This window comes from Heterocephalus glaber, unplaced genomic scaffold, assembly GCF_053883595.1.
Source record: "Heterocephalus glaber isolate CG9 unplaced genomic scaffold, H.glaber_assembly_v1.0 deba00001688, whole genome shotgun sequence".
In the NCBI taxonomy this organism is placed as follows: domain Eukaryota; kingdom Metazoa; phylum Chordata; class Mammalia; order Rodentia; family Bathyergidae; genus Heterocephalus; species Heterocephalus glaber.
The window spans coordinates 1,713,300-1,737,454 of NW_028258413.1; the positions used below are offsets into that span (position 1 = coordinate 1,713,300).

The following is a 24,155-nucleotide window of genomic DNA, read 5'->3' on the forward strand; positions in this document are numbered from 1 at the left end:
TGTTAAACTTTCCCACAGACACTGCAGTTTTGAAGAAAAAAATGCAGCTGGCAAATGCACACATGCAACTCACATGAAAAGTGAACCAAATCACATCAGAAGAAGAGAAGGAGTTATTGCTGATTAGAGGATTAGTCCTGTTAAGGTGACATTTCTGGGCATCGGGATGAAGGTGTGCGGGCAGTTTCCTCCTCCTATTACCGAATGTTAGTGCAGAATAATTACTTGCGTGCCAAAAATGACAAGACATTGACCCTGCAGACTTATTGAATTCTCATCGCTTGCCTCCAGGCCATGTCGGAGGTTATGCAATTTTGCCTGAGGAGGACAATCTATTACGAGAGCTGAGTCCAGAAGGCATCCGGCTTGATTGCCCACCAAAACCATTATCGGAGCACAGAGAGGGCCGGGGCAGGGGTGGACGGACAAGACAACACTGATCTCGATTACCCAGGGACAAGACACAATTTACATTACCTGGGGCCACCGGACAGAGGCCAATCAGCCCTGGGAACAGCCTGGCAGCCCTGCAGTGAGCAGGTATTAACAGCGAGCAGCATCTGAGCTACTTGCATTATGCCAGATGCGACCTTTAGCCTGACAAGGGAGTAGCTGATTGGTTTGATCTGTAATTATGTAAATAATTTTACATGGAAAAACACAATTGTTTTCCAAAATTAGAAGCCAAAGCACTCAGAATCCTAAAATATGGGAATCTGGGGGTTGTATTTACTAGAGCATATCTGTCTCCGATTGTCCAGGGTAAGGCAATTTCATACTAATTGCAGTTATTTTTGAACAGGAAACTTGTTGCAATAAAATTGTCTACCAGTAGAGAAGACAACAGCCCCAATTCTCCAACTGCCCTTTTTTTCAAATAGTTCTGGATAATAAATGAATGCATCCTTTAAGTATAAGGCCCCGGTGTACAGTGTGCTGAGAATGGCATAAAATTTTGGTTTGAGACTCTGCTCGATAAGCCAATTTTATGGGGCTAATGATAGCACATAAGGAAATCAAATAATGTTTCTCCTTAGACTTAATTGTTAGCTAAACTCCTACTGGATCCCAATATCCTGTTAGACTGTTCTACTAAATTGGAAAATCATACTGTATTATTTATTTCAGTCAATGAGAAATGCTTTATTACATGTTTTAAAAACTGATTTAATTGAGAAAAGAAATGCTTACACTCTTCTGAGGATTATAAGGGTCAGGGACTATGGTAAGGATATCTAAATATAATGATATGTTTAATTTAACATATTAGAATAATATTATGCTCAACAAATCTAGTAACGGGATTCTTGCAATCTTAGGAGTTTATGTCAGCATAAGTTACAATTCCAATAGAAACAATGCTTCACATTTTCTAGATGATTACATAAGAATCCATGGGAAACTGCTTCAAATATGAAAAATAACCCATGTTATTTCAGAATTCTCCTGCTACACTATACCTGCAGAAGCTGAAAAGCAAATAACCTCTCATCCCCCCATGAACACTGATTAATTAGGGCATGAAACCAGGGTGATTTGTGGAAGAGCTTTGCAAAACAAAAGCTTTGTGTGATTTTATGCTTGAAGTTTATTCTGAATCCAACTAACAGCTAAAGAAAATTATATTAAATCACTGACTTAAAAATTAGAGCATGTTAGATGAGGTTAAGAAATAACTGTCAGTGCCTCTTGTCAGGTTCACTTTTATGAAATAATCAGAAAGCTTTGTTTGGGCGGAATCCCAGCACGTTCTCAGGCCGCTGGGCCCTGGCCACATTGAAGGCTGATGTCACTAATAAAATCCATACAGAGGAAAAGAAAGAGAAAAGCTCCTACTGAGTGTGGCACATAATAGGTACTGACAAAACAGATTTTCTGATTCTAGAAAACAAACCGGGGGCCACAGGTAAAGAGCACAGTGCATTTAAATGTGCCTTTTAATGGACCTGTCTGGCCATGTATTTGACAGTCCAGGAGCTGAGTGCCCAGGCATTAAGCTCACGAAAGAGACTCCTATAGTTCAGAAGTCTAGAGCCAGTCCCCGGAGTTAGACTTTCTGGGTTAAAATTACACTTTGCATCCTTGTGCAGCTTACTTAACCTCTCTGCATTTCTTTCTTTACACATCGAATGAGGATAATAATAACACTTACCACGCAAGGTTGTTGGAATGATTGATTGGGGTATCTGCTCAAAAGGGACATTTAGATCCCCAGTAAAAATTATGCTTTCAATAAATATTAGCATTTTCTGTTAAGTGTGAAGCCCAAATTACCTGAGTTAGTTGGGTGATGGCAGGAAATGAATTAAGAGCCAGATTGCTCTCTAATCCCTTTACCACCTCTTCTGTGGCCTTTTTGGTTAATAGCATCAATTAACATCAATCCAGTTTATAAAAAGAAAATAACTTATATCTGCTAAACATATGCATATTTTGAAATTGTCCATAATCACCAAAAATGGCAGAGTCAGCCGCTCGGTCTCTTTCCCAAATAGGTTTATCTGCTCATATGGGAGATAGATATATATGGTAAAACCCTGCCCTGAGCTGTAAATGGGATCTGAAATGTTCAATTGTCTGAAGTGTGAATGGATTGCATTATAAAGTTTATGAAAAGACCAGGATGAATCTGCACTGCTAGTTATTCGGCAAGCAGAGGGTCTGGCAATTAACTGTTAATCACAAGAGTTGAATCACAGGACTGTACTTCACCCACACAGATCTGTGGATCTGTGTGTCCACTGTATATATTATTTATATAGAATGTTGTTAGTATTGGCCATTCGGTTCTTTGAACAACAGATCATGAGTATTACTCTGTGTAAAACTCTAACAAATTAGTTAAAAATTCTAGCTCTGGATTCAAGCAAACCTGGGTTCTATTGTTATCTCTGTTGCTTATTAGTTGTGTGACAATAAACAAGTTACTAGGCTTCTATTTTTTTATCTGTAAAAAATACTCAGATATTATTCAGCCCTGCCCATCAGTACTAGTAAACATTAACTAGAACCAGGTGCATAGTATAAGCACTAAATAGACTATCCAGAAATGCTAGTTTTTAAAATTTTTTACCCCTTTCACAGTGTTAAATGCCCAGCTCATGGTTCATTGTGTGGCTAGAATATAATTATCCAGTCACCAAGACTTAGACGTTTAGGGTTTTCCTGTCTTGCTTTCATTACTGCCACAATAATGTTGTCTTCTTATACATACATGTTTGTGGTCATTTTTCAGATTCTTTCCTTAGAATCAGTTTTCAGAAGCAAAATTTCAGGATCTAAGTTATTATCTATTTGTTTCTTTTTTGTAAGAATTCTTTTGATTTATATGTTATACTGAGTAACTACTTTGAAGATAATGATACACAGTGTAATAAATATTGCTATTTCCTTATTTGATTATGAAAGTTTGTTTTATTTTTTATAAAATAAAAAGAAAAAACTACAGGCATTTTAAAAATGTGTTGTGTTATTTTGAAATGTGACACTAGCATTGTACTTAGCATTTCACCAACATTATTTAAGATTCCCATTTCCATACTATCAACCTTTTAGATTAAGGTAAAATCTGTGCAGTGCCAATTCCAAAGGTTTAGCAGTACAGCTTGAGAATTTTTACATCTGTAAAACTCTATGTAGCCACCACCACCCCGAGCAATATATAGAGTTCTTCCACACCCTGGGAGGCTCCTTTGCTGGTGCCCAGTTAGCACGCTCCCAACTCAGAGATGATCTCCATTCTGACCCTAAACTAGGCCGTTATTTTTGTTGCCCAACCTTGACTTAAATGGAATCAAATGTATGTTCTCATTAGTTTTTTATCTTTGGCATGACAATTTTTGATATTAAGCCAGCTGTATACATAGTTTCTTATTTCTTCCTGTGCAGTTTTCTACTAGATGAATGTATCTCAATTTCTTTATGAATTTCCATATGTTCCAATATTTGTGTTGGTCTCATTTTGGAAATGTTAGAAATAAGGCTTCTGTCACCAGTCTGAGTATGTGTGGCTGGATAGACCAATCAATAGATAGATAGATAAATAGATAGACATACATACACACACACAGATCCTGTATATATACATCTCCATTCAGTGGACCTATTTCCTCGTCTTATTGGAAATTCATTCATGAGTAGAACTACTTTTTCATTAGAGTGACCACTTATTTACTTTTAATAGACACCAATTTCCAAGCAAATTATACTCTTATCAATGAGATTTGGAAATTCTACCTGCTCCACCTCTTCCTTAATAGTTAATGTCATTGGTCTTTTTAATCTTAACAATTTTCCATGGGTGTATACTCACTGTGGCTTTAATTTGCATTTGTCTGATAAATAATATTATTAAGCACTTTTTAAAATGTTGATTTGCTGTTTTGTGTTTGGCTATTAATGACTTATTTGAATATTTTGCCCATTGCTTTGTCTTTTTCTCATTGACTTGTAGTTCTCTATATTACATAGATATAAGTTCTTTGTCACACACACATATACATACACTTAAACGTATATTTCTTATTTTCTCAGTTTATGACTTACCTGTTTGTTTTTAGTATTGTCTTTTGGTGAAAAGAGTTACTAACTTATATGAAATACGTGTAATTATATATATAATTATATGAAATATGTATAATTATATTTAAAACAATTTATAGGTGTACTGAAATAATATGTGTGTTTTCAAGATCTCCGGATATAAAGGAAATATGGAAAATCAATAGAATTTCCACACACTAACTCCAAAAAATTTCAAATTGAAATTTAAAACAATGCCAACTATGAAATTCTCAAAAATCTCAAATACTTAGGGATAAAAGTGAAAACGAATGTGGAAGTCTTTACACTCAAAACTAGGAAATACTGATTTTATAGAGACAATCTAAGTAAACAAAGAATTATACTATGTTCATGGATTGGAAGGTTCAGTATTGTTAATGCATTGATTTTCCAAAATTGAACTAGATTTGATTTAGAGCCTGTAAAATAAAAATCTAAATACCAGCAAGCTGATTTCAAAATTTATTTCAAAATTCAAAGGACTTGGAATAGACATGAGAGATTTTAAGAAAAACAAACTATAAAATTTTAAGAGTTACCATAAGCATAAAGTAATTATAGAGTTGTGATATTCTATAAACAAATAGATCAAGAAAATAGAACAATGGCTCGGGATTTAGCTCAGTGGTGCTGCTGCCTGCCTCGGAAGTGCAAGGTCCTGAGTTTGATCCTCTGTACCAAAATAAATAAATAAATAAATAAATAAATACTACCACAAGAAGGCTGGCTGGCTTTAAAAAAGAAAGAAAGAAAGAAAATAGAACAATGAATACACACTGACACATATGTATTTACTTGATTTGTGATAAGGGTACCAATACTATACAAAGGCAAAATATATAATTTGTGTTACTGTTTTTCCAATAAACCATGCTGAAACAATAGGATATTAATTTTTACAAGCAGTAAATCTTAGTTTCTAACTCATACAGACACAAACTTTAATGGAAATTAAAGATCTTTTTCTTAGGAATATGTATTTCTTAGATATTTAGTCCATAAAATGATGTTTTTATGATGCTTCTATTTTCATTTCTCTGAATACTATATACTGTTTGACTTAAGTTTTCTATTTAGTCTTTTTTTTTTCATACTGGGGATTGAACTCAGGACCTCGTGCTTGTGAGGCGGGCACTGCCACTGAGCTACATCCCCAGGTCTATTTAGTCTTTTTAAATCATATTTTTCTTTTGGTTAATGGATCGTGACAGTTTTTTGAGATGCTTTCTTCATCAACTTCTAAAATCACATGTATTTTTATGTTAAGCTCCAGATGTTTTATTTTGTGCTGTGGTACACACATTTTAGTGATGGCAACAACTCCGCATGAAATAGTCTTCACTGCTTGAAGGGGGCAGAGTGAATTTCATCTTGCACTGGCTAGATCTTAAAGAGCAATTTGAATAAAATTGCAGCTAGGGCAAGGACCCGAGTTCGATCCCCAGTACCAAAAAAAAAAAGCAGCATGAATAAAATTGCCGATAATGGCAATCCTGGTGTTGTGCCTAACCAAAGCTTTCAGAAATGATGAGAAGGATCAGATGACTTCAACACAAGAAAGAGAGAACTCAAAGTCATGCTTTTCTTAGCCCAATTTCATGGCAGGAATGTGACCAAAAGAGACATGTGTTACCATGGTAACGGTAGTTGACAAATTGGAAAGGATTCCTATGGGACTTCTACAGTCATGGTCATTGAAGAAAGGTACAAAGCATAAGTGGCTGGAACTTTGTTATACAGACAAAATAAAGTGGAAAATTATACTTCTAAGCTGTGCTCTTCATACCAGAGTCCCTATTGTGATGCAAAGAACCGTAAGTCTCAAAATGAACGTAAGAAACATTTTATAAACCAATGACTGAGAATATTGCAGGATAATTTATAAAGGAGAAATAAAATGTTAAAAACTAGAGAAAATTCCATGCACGTAATAAGAAATTTTACCTATGATTCTAAAAGCATATGAAATAAGTTGTGTAGCACAAAACTGAATGGCAGGAAGAGGGGGCTTTTAGGGTTTTGTGACACGAACATGTACATTAAGTTCAGGCAGAATGTGTATTTAGGTGCTAAGCACACACACTGCGACATGGCTTTCAAGTTTCAAAGGTGATAGATACAGAATGGACTGAGAAATCGAATTTGGAAATGTTACTCTAAACGCTTGAAAAGCAACATTTGGGACAAGAAAATTTCTGCTTCCCTAAACACTCTCTGGCAGCAGCAGAGGGAAAGCTCAGAGCCATCTTAAGTGTGACACTCTAAACACGTTCCTCATCGCCCCATTGCTGTTTGTAACCTGGCTTCTCACGGAACAAGAGAGTGGAGGCCTGCCCGGTTAAACCCGCTTTCACTATGGGGTGAGGCTTTGCTTCCTAGAGGAGGCTGGCAGAGAAGTCCCCTGAGCTCACTCGACGCAAAATGTTTATAAATTACTGAAGAAAACAGAGTAGTCCTGTGGTTTATGCACAGTAATTTTTATTTTATGCAGATTTTTTTATCATCGATCCATTAACTTACTCAACATCTAGGAGTGGAGTTCAGAGTATATAAATACTGCAAGCCACTGGGATAGGGAACGCCTCTAGATTCAGACTCTACCCTGGAGAATTCTGCAACTAGTGAGTTCCTAAGGACCAGAAGATCTAAACAATGTGGTAGCTAAGGGCCAGTTGAACAGGCATAAGAGAAGGGATGACTGACACTGTCTGGGAAGGAAATAAGTCTAAATGGTCTTTGGACAAAAAAAGATCATGCGTTACATCCTAGCTGTGCCACTAAATACCTAGTGATTATCAGTTGGCTTACTCTTCCATACAGTGTAGCCTTGTTGGTAATTACTGATGGGCACAGCATATGGTACACAGAGTTCTTACCAAATCTTTACATGTAAGTGAAAGTTACCTTTATTGATGGAGGCAGTCCTCAGTTTTTATTCACTAAATTATTGCGACTGATTGACTTTTTGTTTGTCTTACTCTGACAACCCCCAAACTGCCTTTTAAGTATCCAAATGGGCTGCTCACACCAAGCCTACCAATGGCACAGCAAACCAGCCAGCCCTTCCCTTTCAGCAGCCTTATCAGCTTTACTTGTTTAACAAAACTGACAGATCATTTTATGATTTAACTAGAAATTCCTCTATTGCATCATAGTTTACTAGCACATGTTAATATTAGGTGATGGTGGGTTTGTTTTGGAAAGTTGGCATATGCACTTCACATATTTCAATCCTTTACTTTCTTATGAAAATATCTCTAGAAATGGAAAAGAAATGGAAATACCAGCAGAAGAAAGCCTACTTCACAAAAAAGCATTATATATAATAATCAGGAGTGACAGCCAGTTATTCAATTCATATATTTTATAAATATTTGAGGACTGCTTCACAGATGAGAGAAAATTCCTGTCCTGCTACCCAGAGTCAGAGAAAGCTTTCCATGTGGGGTTTGTTCAGTGATGGGCGTGGTGTGCAGTGCAGAAGAGGAGGGGCTGTCCTGACAGGAAAAGTGGGCGGAAGTTGAAGGACAGGGACCTGCATCCGTGTCGTTCCGTGTCACCAGCATGTGACAGTCATGTAGGGAAGAAAGAAATGTTAGGTTGGGGAGGCGATGAGAAAGCTTCAGCGGGGCCTTTTTCATCAAACTCAGAAGTTAGGATGTGATTTGTGAACAACTGCAGAAATGATAAAGTACGAAGACGCCATGTCCAGGGTTTTGGAAGGAAACATTCTAATGTGGGGGATATAAATACGCTTGGTTAGACCTGAGAGCAAAGACTGGAGAAAGGACCGCACTTCCGAGAGTGCAGGACAGTCCGAGGACCAGGGAAAGGGAAATCCAAACCAGAAACCTGAACCTTTGGGATCCGAAGCATGTGTCCAAAGGCTACCGAGGTACCTGGCTCAATGACTGACAGCTTTAGTGTAAAAAGAGACAAGAAGCGAGTAGGTTGAGCTTCTCCTTGGGGCCAAAGCCAGAAACTATAATTTTATACATCTGATATAAACTGCAGTGTTCCATTTCACGTCTAGGGCACCCTTCCCCATGGTTAAAGCGAGACGTCTTAGGTACCCTTCACCATAACCACTAAGAATCAACACAACTCTTATTCTGGAAGAGTTAAAGAAAATTTCTATATGCTCTTGAATTATAATCTCAAGAAACACATATTTTAAATGTTTAAAACATATTTTCCACTTCTTGGAGAGGTATAGAAGTTCACGACGCTAATATTTTTAATAAGTGGATGCAATGCCAGCACCAAAGGGGGTTGGAGGAGAACAGGAAAAGCAGAGTTGAAATGTGTTATGCACACGTGTCGGTTCCCCACACTGAACGCAACCATTGTGGACAACAAACACACACTCATAAAAACTTTAAAACAAAAAACTTACAAATATCATGGCAGAACAACTTTCCTCATTCTGTAATTTTGAGGAAATGAACTGATCTTCACTTTCAGTTCTCCCCTTTCCTCCTGTTTGTTTGGTTTTTTTAAACTGAGCTACACCCCAGCCCTTTTTCTTCTTCAGTGTGAGACAATATCTTGTTAAGTCACTGAGCTGCCCGTGGTGGGCTCAAAGTTTCGATCCTCCTGCCTCAGCCTCCCACAGGACTGGGATTACAGATGTGTGCTCCTATGCTCCACTTCTCCTCTGGGAATTAGTATGTCTCCTTTCCTAAAGACGGATTTTTATTAATCAACTAGTATTGGCAAAGCCTAATAGTATCTGCGGATGGAAACTACTGTTCTATTTTTATCTTCTAATCTTCATATTCCCAGGTAAAATTTGATTTAAGTAGTTTGGGTAATGGTTATATTAATTTTTTACTTAGCTTTTTTTTAGTTCCCTTTACATTCTACACTGCATTAATGTTATACAAGAATTATCTAGAAAACCCCAGATAAATAGTATTTTCCTCACTATATAGAGGAGAAAAAGAGTTTTAGAGAGATTGATAATGTGTTTAAGTAAGTTACAGAATTATAGAGATTTGAGACCTGTACCTGTAACTAATGTGTTAAAGTGTGCATTGTTAACAGTTGATACTTTATATCAATTATATGTATTGCTGAATGTGCTCCTTTTTACTCTCTAGAAGTTAAAGATAGGCTGATAAATTAGTTTAGCCCTTATAATCATGTGTCATGTAGGTAGCATCCAATCAGTCATTGTTTTCTTCATTAAATATTAACTATCTGGACATGTGCTCCTATGAAACATACATAGTAAAATGTGTTCCTTAAATTAAAATAGACCTTATTTAATAAAATAAGTACAGTATCTGTATGGTGTTTATTATTTCCAAAGAAGAAAACCATCTTCGTCATTACCAACACCAGTCCAGTCAGTATTTCATTGCTCATACTTATCAGTGGATACACTTATTTATCATATGAATCAGTACATATAAATATTGCTTATTCAGTATTTAATATATAGCAATCATCTATTTGAGAGTCTGTAATTATCCCTTGGTCTGGGGGTTTTATAAATTAAAGGAATGCCTACCATTTATATATAAGAACATTCCAACTGCAGCTTTTTATTTTCATTTTTTGTATCTCTGTTCAAAAGGTTGTCTCTGCTATTTACCACTATTAAATGGCAAGGCATTTTTCCACTTTTAGGGGTCTGGTTTACAGTGCTTCATCCTCAAGTTTAATTTCCTTTTAATATTTGTTATGGAGCATATTTTCAGTATTAGTTTTGGCATTCCAAACAAGGAAATGGTATCTTTCTATTTTTATTGTGTGCATGACGTCATAGTCTCCATCATTTAGGAACGTTTCCTGTTAATCTTTTTAATTTCCCATTTACTTTGTAGTTACTTAGAGACAATTAAGTCCAGTATGTTAATATGACTTATCAGTTATCTTATATTTTATCTCTGCTTGTTGAACTCCCTCTTCTCTCCATTGTGCATGTTGAGATTATTTGGGCTAAGCAACAGATCCTCCCTTAATACCCAATTTAAAGCCAACTTAATGAGCCCCGTCAGTTCTGAACACGACAGGGAGTTGGGTATCCCATCTGGTTAAGTGGAGACTACAATAACTTCCATGATGAGGACATCTGTTTAGAGAAATCAGAGTTCCATAAACCCCAAACTCGCGCCCCTGTACCACTGACGCACCCATCCTGGGTGCTGATCTTTATGCTCTTCCTTTGTAACAGCGAGGTCTTTGGGATGATCCCTCTCTTCATGTCCTCCTTGGCAGGTGTAAAGCAAAGCACACAAGGTGAAATCATGAAACATCAGTTGTAGTTTTGTTCTTTTTGATGCATGATGCTCTTTTTCATCAAATATATCTGGAAAATGGTAAAAGCATGATAACAATAGCATCAATTATCAGCAATTTATCCAGTGTTCGCTATATAAGAGACTTAAGGAGGCTTTCTAAGCACATAACTTCTTCCAACCCTGTCAGGAACATAAACGGAATTCAGTTGACTTCCAACATCCACCGTGTTCCTCACTAACTGTGTGGCAAAAAGAACAAGTGGTAAAGGCAAATTGTGAAAAAAATGTATATAAAAGGGAGATTTCTGCTCTCATGTGTCTACCTTCTCTCGCTCTCTAGCAGCCTGCCCCACCTGCAGACTGGAGAAGTCACAGCATTTTCTCATGCCACCTAATTAAACATATAATTGGCAGAATTTTTCTTGAAAACAAAATGGCTTTGTGCTTTAATTATATAGATGGAAGAGAACAAAGAAATACCTTACTTAATGAGAAATGACCTTGCGTTCATAATATTTATACCCATTAAGCACTTTTAGGACATTCGTGTGCCAGATGCCGTGACAGTCACCAGAAACACAATTACAATGGGATGCACACTGATGGCTTGCAGCAGAACATGATAGATGTGAACAGCCACATACACCAATACTTCTGGTGAGAAAAAGCCTCAGTGTGTGTGTGTGTGTGTGTGTGTCTCTCTCTCTCTCTCTCTCTCATCACTATTCCTCTCTATCCTTTGTGTCACACACCATCCTAACATATAGAAGCACACAGTGGGCCAGGGATTTAGCTCAGTGGTTCCGGCGCCTGCCTTGAAAGCACAAGGTCCCGAGTTCGATCCCCAGTACCAAAAAAAAAAAAAAAATAGTGAAGCACACAGTGCCTTATGTACAGGAAATAAGAGGAAGTCTTGTCTTTTAGTGAATGGTGATTTTTCACAGAAATGTGAGAGGGAGAGGGAGAGGGAAGGAGGAGGGAAGAGGAGGGGAGGGGAGGGGGATTCTTTTAAAGGACGTTTAAAGGAGTAATGTCAGTTAGGACAGCTGCAGTTACTACAAAGCTGAGGCAGGAGAACTGCAAGCTCAAGCCCCGCCTGGACAATTTAGTAACTTAGCAAGACCATGTGTCACAGTAAAAAAATAAAGAGGACTAGAAATGGAGCTCAAAAGCCTTGGATTCTAACACCAGTGCTGAAAACGTAAAAGAAAAAAGAAAGGAAATGGAGGTGTGTGTAAGAGATACGCACTATGGCATATAGGTAGTAGCACATTCCATTTGAATGTCAGGAATGTATGCTGTACATTTTAAATAAATACCCATCAAAATGAACCTTTTCTATTTAAAGGATTTGGCTTAAGCATATTCATTAGCAAATATGATAGGTTTGTTTTTGAAATTTGATCATTGTGAGCATTGTCCAATGGCATTATGTAACTTTTGAAACTTCACTTTGACCTCCTTCTTGGCTGACTTTTAGCCATTGCCCAAGAGAATCCAAAAACAAAGTTATGTCTTAAATCCTTATACCAAGGAATGATTTTAGAAATTCAAATTGGGGGTTCTTTCTCTGAGTCCATATCTATGTTCTTCTTGCTTTCATTAACACGTTTCTAGAAAGAATTGTCTTCACTCACTGTAATTTTAGTGGACTTTATCTTTCGGATAGCTTTAAGTTCACAGTAATATTAGGCAGAAAGTACAAAGCCTTCCCATATAGCCTCTGACACCACAAACAACCTCCTCTAGCAAAACAGCTTGCTTGTAACCACTGAGGGACCTACACGGACACACTGTGTCCCCCAAAGGCCACAGTGTTTTACATTTTATATATAGGTTTGAAAGATGTGTCAAGGCACATATTCATCCTTATTGCGCCAGGCAGAGTACTTTTACTACCCTCAAAGTCCTTTGTTTCTTCTATTCTTCCTTTCCTGACTCTCCCCGCTGGAAACCACTTGTCCTTTTGCCATATGCAGCCTTTCAGACCAGTTGCTTATCATTTAAAAAATGCACCTAAGTTTCCTCCATGATTGAAAAGAACATCAGAAAATGGAATGATATCCCCTATTCCTGGTTAGGCAGAACCGATATTTTCAAAATGAGCATACTTCCCAAACTGACATATAGATTGAATGTAATCCCATATAAAGAGCTTGATAGCGCATTTCTTTTCCACACTGAATAATAATACATTTTCCAGGTGTACCAGAGTTTATTCATTCATTCAACTACTGAGGGATATCTCAGTTGCTTCCAACTTTTGACAACTATGAGTAAAATTGCTATAAACATCAGTGTGTGAGTTTTTGTGTGGGAATGTTTTCATTTTCTTTGGGTAAATAGCAAGCAGTGTACTGCTGCAGCATATGGCAAGCGTAAGTCTCGTTTTGCAAGAAACTGCTAAACTGTCTTTCATCCCACAGCAGTGAATGAGGATTCCTTCAGCTTCCTAGCCCTACCAGCAGTTTGTGCTGTTAGTGTTCTGGATTTATATTGGATCTGGGCCATGCTCATAGAACTCTAATGGCACCTCACTGTTGTTTTAATTTGTATTTCCGAATGGCGCATGATGTTGAAAATTTTTCCATATGCATATTTTCCTGTCTAGATTCTCTTTGATGAGATGTCTGTTGAGTCTTCTGCCTATTTTTCAATTAGGCTGGTTGTATTGTTAAGTGTTTGGAGTTCTCTAGATATTTTAATAAGTTCTTTAGCAGCTGTGCTTTTTGCAAATATTTTCTCCCAGTCTGTGGTTTATATTTTCATTTTCATGATAATTTTTATTTTGATAGTCTTTCAAGCAACAACTATTTTTAATTTTAACAAAATCCAGCTTAACAGTTCTTTTTTTATTGATCTGAGCTTTAATATTCCAATCAAGCCCAAAGGCATTGAGATTTGTTTCCAGTGCTATCTTGCAGACTTTGTACAGTTTTGTGTTTGACAGGTACCAAGCCTTGATCTTCCTTTGACCTAGATATTTTCTAACTGGTTACATCTCTACTTGACTATTTCACAAACTCCAAAAATTCAGTAAAGCCACAATACATCATCTTCTCCCCTGCCTCATTCCTTTACCCAATGAATTATCTCCCAATCTATACAGTTTCACTAGCCAGAACACCGGGACTATTCCCTGACCCTTCCCTCTCCTCTACTCCCTAAATGCAATGCAGATTTTATCCACTGACTATTTCTTAAATTCTTTCATGCTCTTGGTCCCCACCACCACCTTTGGCCAAGCTGCTAACACCACCTGCCTCTTCATCATTTATTTGTGACTAATTTGCCCACCTCCACTTACTCTTGTACCAATTCCATCCACTCTCCGCAAAACAACCATAACAGGTCTAGAAGCAGATCAATTCGTACAATTTTTTTGCTTAAAATTCTCCCGTAGTTCCCACTGCTCTCATAGGTATGCTCACTGTGATCTATGCAGATTCGTAGGATCTCGAGCTCACATTCCTACTGACTCTTAGCTTACGCTGCTGCTGTCTCCTCCCTTCTGCTCTAGGCTTTCACTCACTCTGTGGGGTGCCCCGTGGTTGCTTCTGGTACAGTGCTTTTGCTCTATGCTGTTCTTTCACACTGGCAAACCATCTTTTTCCCTCCTTTCCCACACTGGCTCCTTTTTAACCTTTATGTCTTAACCCAGGCATCACTTTTTTTGAGAGCAAGCTTCTGTGACTTTTCTCTGAAAAGCTCAGATCTCGGTATGACCTCCCACAGCTGACTGTTTCACTGAGTTTCACGTTTGTCCATGCGAGTGGTCGGTAATTGATGTTTGTCTCCCACCTGTTTGCAAACTACCTACTAAGACATAGCCTTAACTCTTTGCTCACTACGTAGTAGTAAAGCCCAAGACAGTTCCTAGAACCGAGTTTTCATTCAAAAATTATAGCTGAATGAATAAACGAATGGCTGATTTCAATTGCATTGATCTGAATGAATGGATGCATCCCTTGAGACGTCACTACCTTCCAACTTGTAACACCTTCTTCTATTTCTGATAGTTTAAGCTATAATATGCCTTAAATAGCTTTTAAAGTACAATTTGAGGAAAATGAATATATTTGATTATAATCTATTCACTTTCATTTTAATTCTAGGTTTTAGGAATTTAAACTTTTGCATCTTTTAGTACCCATGTACTGTTTCATATAAAATAAAGAATACTTCTGACACATAGATGCCACTTCATAGGTTATTTACCTATGATTACACTATTGAATAAGGCTATATATTGGTCTGCAATTTTAGTTTCCTGACATTTAATTTGATTCTTTTTTCCTTATTGGGAGCCATGAACTTTCCTTTGAAATAAGAGAATAGTTAATGTTGGAATTGGACAGAACTCCTCTAAACTGATGTGGAGGTCAGCCCTATTCTGAGCTGATCCTACGTGCTGTGTGGAATACCACTTATCCACTTGCCTTAGCTCAGACTGTGCGTTCTCACCAGAGGTGGTAAGACGCAGGCAAGCCCTTTGGATCTGCAGTGCTACATGCGGAAAGTGTGGCCATTCCTTTATTTCATGTTTCTCCTCTCAGCTCTTGCTCCTATTTCTTCTACCTTTGTTTTTGCTTAGCTCCACTTTGATCATAATCTGTCAACATCTGCTCTTTACCTTTTAGTTGCAGAAGAACAAAACTAAAGGTTTCCAGGGGAAACTAAATAATCAAATTCTGTGTATTTTCTACTACTGATAATAATTTCTGTAATGACACTCTAGTTAGAGGCAAATTTCAGGCATCTGGAAAATTCATTTCCCAAATGAGACACTAAGTTGTGTTCATACCACAAATGGGCAACACTACATAAATGTGTTGACTCATTATCCTTCTAAGAGTGTAAAAATTCTATATTGAATTGCTTCTTACTTCTTAGAACATTGGCAAATATACTCTAAACATAAATTTGTTATATATCTACAGTTGCTATTCCCCTCCCTCAACTCCAGTTCCTTGAAAATCACTCACATGTAGCAAGCGTACTATATTTATTTGTGGAGTTTTCCAGGTCCTTTGTGTTTAAGCAGTGAGATGTTGGGTAGCCTTCAAGGACAGACAGGATTTTAGAGGACAGTACTGAGGTAGATTAATGTTTGTTAAAATGGCATCAAGGCGCAAATAAATAAAGAGCAATATTTTTATCAAATAATTTTGTCAGAATCCAAGTTTCAAAAACAAAACAATTTTATCATTTAAATGGTTTATTATGTTACCTGAGTTGGTGTTTTTTCTTCTATTGTTATCCATTTTCACTGGAATATAATCACATGATGAAATTTGCCTGTTAAGTATAATTCAGTTATTTCTGGCATATTTATAGAGCATAATAACCAGAATTTAACTTAATTTAAAGCATATTTCGAGTACTGTATTTTAAAGTAATCTAAGGAAGAATAAAAAATTAAAGTGGAAAAAATCCCCTATACCATTAATTTATTTCTAAATATATAAAATAGTTATGGAACATAGATCTAGATTAAGTTTATAGTAAATTTTCTCCTTTTTAGGAAATACACTAAAGTCACTAGTTTGACTTTAGTATTTCAGTATCTACCGTGGAAGACAGAAGACTTATCAAAATTGTCATACAAATATTGCTTCATATAAATGAGAATTGACTGATAAACTCTAAAATTGGTTTTCTCTGGATTTTAAGTTTATGGGTAAAACCCCAAAAGTCATTTATTGAAGCTTACTTCTTATTGTATGTCTTATTAGATTGTAAAATTATTTACATGACCAAAGTACTAGGAATTGAAAATTTCCAGAGAAATGGGAGGGAAAAAAAGCTTGTCTATTTAAACCAATGGTAGAAAGGTTGATTTTAAAGTACTAGATTTATCAGTGCTCAAACATATCCCTCCTAAAACGACAAACCCCAGTCAGCAGCCGCAAATTCGGGGACACCATCTACCTCATGTAAGTTTTCTCTTCCAAGAATCTAGAAACATGTTCACTCGAGGAAATACACAGTCTACCGAAAGGCTAGTATTCGGGAAACTTCACTTACGTGGCCTCATTTCTGTCCAACTCCCGGTCGTAAGAATGAAATCAGATGTTTGGGTGAGGAGCCCCGTTGCACAGCTAACCTCCGTGTTTACCCTAGTGGGCTCCACGGCGCTCCGCTCTATCCGGCGACCTCCGCTGTGCCCTTCACGTTCTCCCCCTGCCTGTTTTAACAGCAGCGCACGGATACGGACGTCTGTCTCGCTCTTCGGAGGTCTGTGCGTCCGAGTGTGCACCCCCAGCAAACGCCAGAAGGCAGTCACAGGCTCTCGAACTTGCCCAAGCACCGGGGCCATGGGGGAAGCTTCAGGCTGAGGCTGCCTCTCATCCCCAGAAACCCTTACTTGCTGCCACCAAGGGGCTACCAGTTCTCCTGGCGCTTGGTTTAATGGGCGCCTTCTAAAATTCAAGGGTTAGAATCTCACGGCCAGGGTAGTGGCAGTAAGAGGTGAGGCTTTGGGGTGATTGCATCGTGAAGCCTCCTCCCCTGGAGAGTGGGTGAAGACCCTCGTAAAACGGACTTCGAGCAGTGCCCCAGGTTCGGCCTCTTCCCTTTAGCGGCCTGCAGGCCCCGCTCTGCTCTCTCCAGGGGAAGCAGCCCCAAGGCGCCATCTTGGAAGGAGAAAGCAGCCCTTGCCAGAGGACCAGACCACCGCCACCCCGATGTCGGGTTCCTCTTCCCCTAACCTGTGAGAAAATCACTTCTCTTTTTATAAATTACTCAGTCTCAGGGAATGTATAATAAACACACAACAGGCTAAGGTAACCGGTGATTCCAATGAGCAACAAAGTCTGAGACTACTACCTCTAAACCTTGTCTGAAAGAAAACGGAACTAAGCCACATAGTTCATTGTTTGTCGCAAGAACTAATTCCACGCTGAAACCAACACTGGGCACATGGAGAAAAATACATGCTTAGTCCAAAAATGAGATACAAGGGCTTCCTGAAGCAACAACACTCTTTACCAATCTACAAGTCTTTGCCAGAGGGACTGACACACTTTCTACTTCAAGATGTTTTCTCCTTGACCTTTCACTGTTTGCCAGATGCTTCATTATTTCTTATTATGAGTTTTACAGAATCAGATGAATGTTATTTGCATTGGCTTCCATCATTTTCTGGTTAGGGGCAAATTAAAATCCCTATACTACCTTTAGAAGAATCTCTCTGTTGGTACTAGCTGCATTCAGGAGACCTTTTGAGAGTAAACAAGAAAACCCTTTCTAATATCATCTGTTTTGGAAGATGGGATTTGTGGTATATGATATTCACACTATTTAAAATCAGTGCAAAAGAAGAGAAAGGAATAACCTTAAAATATTGGTGAGATTTAAATACATTAAACTATATTAAAATAATAATTGGAGTTAAATGAAGAGATTCATTTTGATCTATTGAAAAATTTCATGTGAAAAAAACATTTTAAAATATTTTTAAGTCATTGAATTTGAAGTTTTTCTGGAGCATCTTTTTCTTTTCCTTACACAGAATTCTCTGCAGAAAACTGAGTAAAATATTTCTCCGGAAGAGATACTTACTTTACTTTCAAGAAGAATTCCTTTGCATCATGGACTGTATACCAAGGAAAGAAAAAAGATCGGACTGCTAAAGTGTGTGACAAGGAAAAGAGTAATACTGTCATGCCATCTGTTAAATTCTCCTATAGATTAAATCATGGTTCCAAAATATCTTTGTGAAGTATTCAAATGTTAAAACATGCACACTTCTAGTTTCCACTTCCATTTGCATATCCTCTCCCTTTCCCTTTGATAGCATGTCAAGGGAAGGGAATGCCCTTTTCTACTTAACTTGACATCTGCTGCCAAGGAGCCTTCTGTTAATTATGTTAATTATCATGACCTATCTAACCTGTGTGCCTTTTATTTCTTTTCCTTGCCTTCTTTTTGTATTCTTAATAGGTAAAAAGAAAACCAAAATATATTTAAATGACCCCATAATGAAGTGATATACGTAAGTCATTTTCTCATTTTTAACTTGATTCATTTTCATACATGTATAACCCTTCTGATAATGTAAGGTCTAACTATCCAGAACATACAAGAAAAAGGATACCTCAAATGTATGAATGTTCTTTTTGTTGTCGGGGCTTTCAAGCAAACAGATTGTGTGTGTGTGTGTGTTCCTTTCTTTTTTTTTTGGCAGGTTTAGAATCTCACACCGTTTATTGTGTCGTACATCGTTATGGTTAAGGAGGCTCTTGCCTGAAGAAAAAGAGCGGATTTTTTCCTGTGAGATTTTCTAAGATACTGTGTATGGATTGTGGATGCCATAGTTTTACATGTATTGAAATTGTCTTTTCCCTCGGGCCCTAAGAAAATGTGCCTAAAGCTATTATCGCATCTATCGACTCTGTGGGATTTCATGAATGTGGCTCTCTGTCCCCAGTGGCTCAGAAATGACCTTTATGAGCCAAAGTTCACGCTGAGAGAAGATTCTCAGATGGAGATTAGGGACCTGTCAGTTGCCTGCAAGGATAAAAGTGCAAAATCATATGTGACACTCAGTTCACTCACATCAAACCCTAAGAAATGTTTACTGAATGAACTACACTGTCTCGAATCACACATGCCCCTGAAGTATTCACGTTATCGTGGGCCCCAGTACCGAGGGAGGGTGGAAAGAAGAGCTCCTAATAAGTGTGCACCAATTACAGCGGGCATGTGCTTGCACCTTAATGGTGTACAGCAATTATTTTTACTCTTCAAATGAATTTGGCTTATTGTTAGAAACACTCCATTCCATTCCTCCCCTTCTTTGAATTAACTTTGCAAAATGAAGGGAAAAATCTGAGGCATCGTGGATCTACGTCAAATAGGATGGGAGAAACAAAGGGAAAATGAAATGTTTACAAGGACCAGGTATGAAAACCTCCCTAACAGTGGTGCTTTTAAAGAATGAATGCCTTGCTCTGTGCACAGTTCTGTAATATCTGATTCATAATGATAAAAAGAGGCGCCTAAGTGCCGAGTGCACAGGAGGCACACGAATGTGCAACTTGTAATTTGGAGGTCAGATACTGTGTTACTCCTGCAGACACCAATCCCAATCAAAATGAATTAAAGGGGAGAGAAACACATGAGGGGAAATACATGGGTCCTGTTCTGCCCCGACAGTGCAGCCACAGCCTCCTCTTGTCATAGCCTGGCTTTATATTTTTATTCTGTGAACAGCTGTGAACACGTGTTACAGGCTATGCATCATGGAGAAAAAAACAGCACTTATCCTCTTACTAAAATTTGTATGATGCAATACTCTGTGCATCTGGTTATTTGAGACTTACCTATTTGGTTTAAAGAGGAAAAAGAAATTAAGTGAATGAATTATTTGGGATAGTAATATGATTACTGAAAAGATAATATTAAACAAAAAAATGAGGAAGATAATATTAAAAGAAAAATTTAAATCTGGCTCCTTGAAGTCCTATTATTTAAACAGCTGTGTATTTTATTAGTAATCCAAAACTAGTTTCCCTGTATTTTACATGACATATTGGGAGGTCCAAATATTTTAATGCATTGTTCTTCCCCTAAAAGAGCTGTCAGATTATAATCGGATTCAGTATTGCCTTACAGCAAATGTGTTTCCTTTAACATTTATCTTTAAACAGATTTCTACCTTATCATTAGTTCCTTTTGTTAATGCTTACACAGAGAACTGATTTCCCCAAGTTATAATTTAAATAACTCCTGGTCTTCACTAATTCCAAATTGTGTAACATCATAAAATCATCTAATTAAAAAAGCAAAGGCCTCTACTTTACATAATGTATCCAACAACCAACAACTAAAAACTCCTGTGATTTTTTTTTTTGTCTGTAGGGGAATTATATAGACAAGAGCTTAATTAAAGTTGATCTCTATTTTATATCATTATAGATAGAGACTGGGAAGAATAATGCTTTAAATTTCTAAAACCAAAATATCAATCTCTACTACCTTCTACATTGAAGAAAACTATTTAAATTTGTCTTTTGTTAATAAACACCTTTTAAATTTTCTATAAAATAGAATGCCTAAGCCATTGAGAGTGCTGCTTCTCCCAAAGAATAAATTTGCAACTTGTATTTTCTTCTTTAAAAAGGTCATGGATTTAAATAAAATACACATTTCCTACCTAATATTCAAAAGAATTATCATCCAAAAGAAACTTTTTAAATGGGATGAACATTTACACATTGATTTATATTTTATCTATCTATGAATTTACTATTTGGGGAAAGTTTATTACACATCTTACACTTTAAAGATTAAAGAAAAATTCCCTCATGATTCAAGAAGGGAAAGGAGAAAGAGTAACTAGTTTGAAATATGCCCAGAACTCCTGTTCTCCTCAACACAACCCTCCCTCAAGAGGAGGAACCTACCAGGGCCTAAACAAACGGAGTTTTGTCAAACCCTGCCTGGCTCGGGATAATTAGGGGAAACAGGGCCAACAGCAGGGCCCAGGCTCAGGTACAGGCTCCGGCACAGGAGAACAGATTTATTCCGGGAGTCGGCTCCTGCAGTTACGGAGGTCAGGGTGCCTAAAACCATGCTGCAGAACCAGGGAAAGCAGCGAGGTAATTCAGTCTCAGCCCACAGGTCTGAGTAAGGGGAGATGTGTGACTGAAAATGGGGCTTCCAGTGTAGGCCCAGTGTGGAAAGGCCTGAGAGCCTCGAGTCCTGATGTCTAAGGCCAGAGGCAGTTGTCCGAATGCCCTAATAGAGCAAATTCACCCTTGCTCTGTTTTGTTTTTCTGGGCCCTCACTGCTGGGCCACCCCAATTAGCCAGGACAGGTCCTACTCAGTCAACTAATTCGAATGCTACTGTCTTCTGGAAGCGCCTTCAGGAGCGTAACCAGAAATAACATTCTACCATCCACCTGGGCCCTCCTCAACCCAGCCAAGATGACACCTAGTATGAAGCGCCATACCCGGAGGAGAGGAGACACAGTGCTGAACTCTAGTCATCAAGGGGATACAAGCAAAATGCCCAATTTGGGGACTGGGTAACAAACGAAATGACCAAGTCCTAATTAGAGGACTAGAAAATGCTTCCCCTCTCTCACACACCCCCACCTCAGCATTTCTTGGGTAATCTCAGGGGATGAAAGCTAAAGATCTGCAATGGAGTCTAAGAAAAGGCAGGAGCCCCCAGGGAAACCCAAACACAAGAGGGGAGATAAAACCAAGAACACCAGAGGAAATGTTAGCCTGGGACACCATAGCTAGGACAAACAGTGAAAATAACCTGATTGTAGCCAGATAAGCACAAAGCGCATACTAAATGCCTGTCTATCTCCATTCCTTTTCCCTTTTCACCATGTGCAACTTTCAACAAAATATCCCAAGGCACACTAAAGGACAAAACCCAGGCTGAAGAGACAGAGCAAGCATCAGAACTAGACTTGGATTAGGAAGAGACCTGGAACATATCAGACAGGAATTTAAAATAACTATGATCAGTATACTAAGGGATCTCATGGAAGTAGTGGATGATGTGCAAGAATAAATCAGTATGTAAACAGAGAGAGGGGAGTTCAAGGGAAGAATCCAGACAAAATGCTGGATACCAAAGTCACTGTTGGAGAATGAAGGCTGCCATGAAAAGGTTTATTACCAGACTGAACAGGGCTATAGAAAGAGTCGAAGAGTTTGAAGACTTGTAGGTAGAAATTTCTGAAACTGAGAAACAGTGAGACCATCCCCAGAGTGGATGTGTTTCTAAGATCTGTGGGTTAATTACATAAGATGTAAGTAACATGCACATAAGGAGAGTACCACAAGGAGAAGTAAGAGAGAAAGGAACAGAAGAAACGCTTGAGTAACGTAATGAGTGATGATTGCGTTTTCCAAAATTAATGTCAGATATTAAGCTACATATCTAAAAAGACATCACCCCAAGCAGTTCAAACCTTCGTACCAAGGAAAATCATATTCAGAATACAGGAGATCAAAGACTAAAAGAAAAATCAGAAAAAGCCATAGGAAAAACATCTTATTTCTAGAGGAAAAATATAAGAATTAACAAAAAGCCAGTAAAATACTTAAAGTGCCAGAAGAATAAAAACCTCAAATTCCATATTTAATGAGATAATCTTTCAAATGCAAAGACAATTTTGTCAGATAAGGGAGCAAGGACAGAATTTGTCTCCAGTAGATCTGCCTTGCAAGAAATGTTAAAAGGAACTCATCAGAAGGAAGCAAAATATTGTAGTCAGAAACTCCGATCCACATAAAGAAAGGAAGAGTATTAACAGAAGGAGAAAATGAAAAATAAACATTAATGTGGTCAAAAGAAAAATGTCCTAAGAACAGCTGCTTCACAAAGATATGCAATTTTAAAAATAATGAGAAACCATTTCATAACCCCTACCCACTCACCAAGTGAGAAAAACTTCTTAGAAAATCGTCAAGTGATAAGGGCTTGGAGGCACTGGAATTCTATACACTTCCTGGGGACTGTGAACTGGAACACCCACTTAGAAAAACTGGAAGCATGCACAAAAACTACAATATCTATTATATTCTGGGATTCTGTAATCTCATAGCTAAGGGTAAACCGAAAACAAACGTAAAGGTAGATTGACCACTAGATATGTTAAAGAATTTTGATACCAGCACTGTTTTACTAGCCAAAATGTAGAAATTATCAACGCACTAGATAAATATTTTACAGTCCTGTAATGGAATACTCTAAAGTAGTGGAAATTTACTTTATTAAACTGAACAATATACATGAATTTGAAATGTTATATGGAGCAAAAAAAGCAGATACAAGAGAATGTATTCTAGATAATTGTGCTATATAAATTCAAAAGCAGACAAAACTAACAGAGCATTTGAAATCAGGTGGGGCTAGTGAGGCTAGTGTCCGACAACTGATGTGACAGGAGATTGGGGACAGTCGATTTCTGTTCCTTCATGTGTGCGTTTGTCCAATAATGAGACTTCATTAAGTTGTCCACTTTTCATGTGTGTGCTTTTCTATATATGTGTTATACAACAGAGGAAAGTTAAAGCAAATGTTTTGATTTTGAAAATAGAATCATCAAGCAATGATTTTCAAACAATTTAGGTTTTAACAATTTCAGCGGTTCCTTTCAAATGAAAATTCATGTAGACACCTGGTCTATAAAGTAGATAAAAGTAGACAAATTTTGGGTAAAATCCAAGTTTAAGAAAAAACCTAAAGAGTTACCCAGCACCCTCAGAGTTGCTTGCAGACTCTCTAACTCTGTCACACGTGGGGTGGAGTACAGAAATCTGCATTGACATCTCCTTACTTTGAGGCCTGGGTCTCAGAGGATGTTGAATCT

At 37.7% G+C, this 24,155-nt stretch overlaps 1 long non-coding RNA gene across 1 annotated transcript; it reads right to left on the minus strand.

Moving 5' to 3' along the window:
* Positions 1-9,537: 9,537 nt before the first annotated feature.
* Positions 9,538-17,057, minus strand: LOC110346245 (uncharacterized). The gene is made up of 3 exons (XR_002390177.2): positions 16,839-17,057; positions 16,042-16,109; positions 9,538-10,879 (listed from the first exon to the last, which is right to left on the minus strand). It is a non-coding gene; the product is annotated as an uncharacterized LOC110346245 (long non-coding RNA).
* Positions 17,058-24,155: the final 7,098 nt, after the last annotated feature.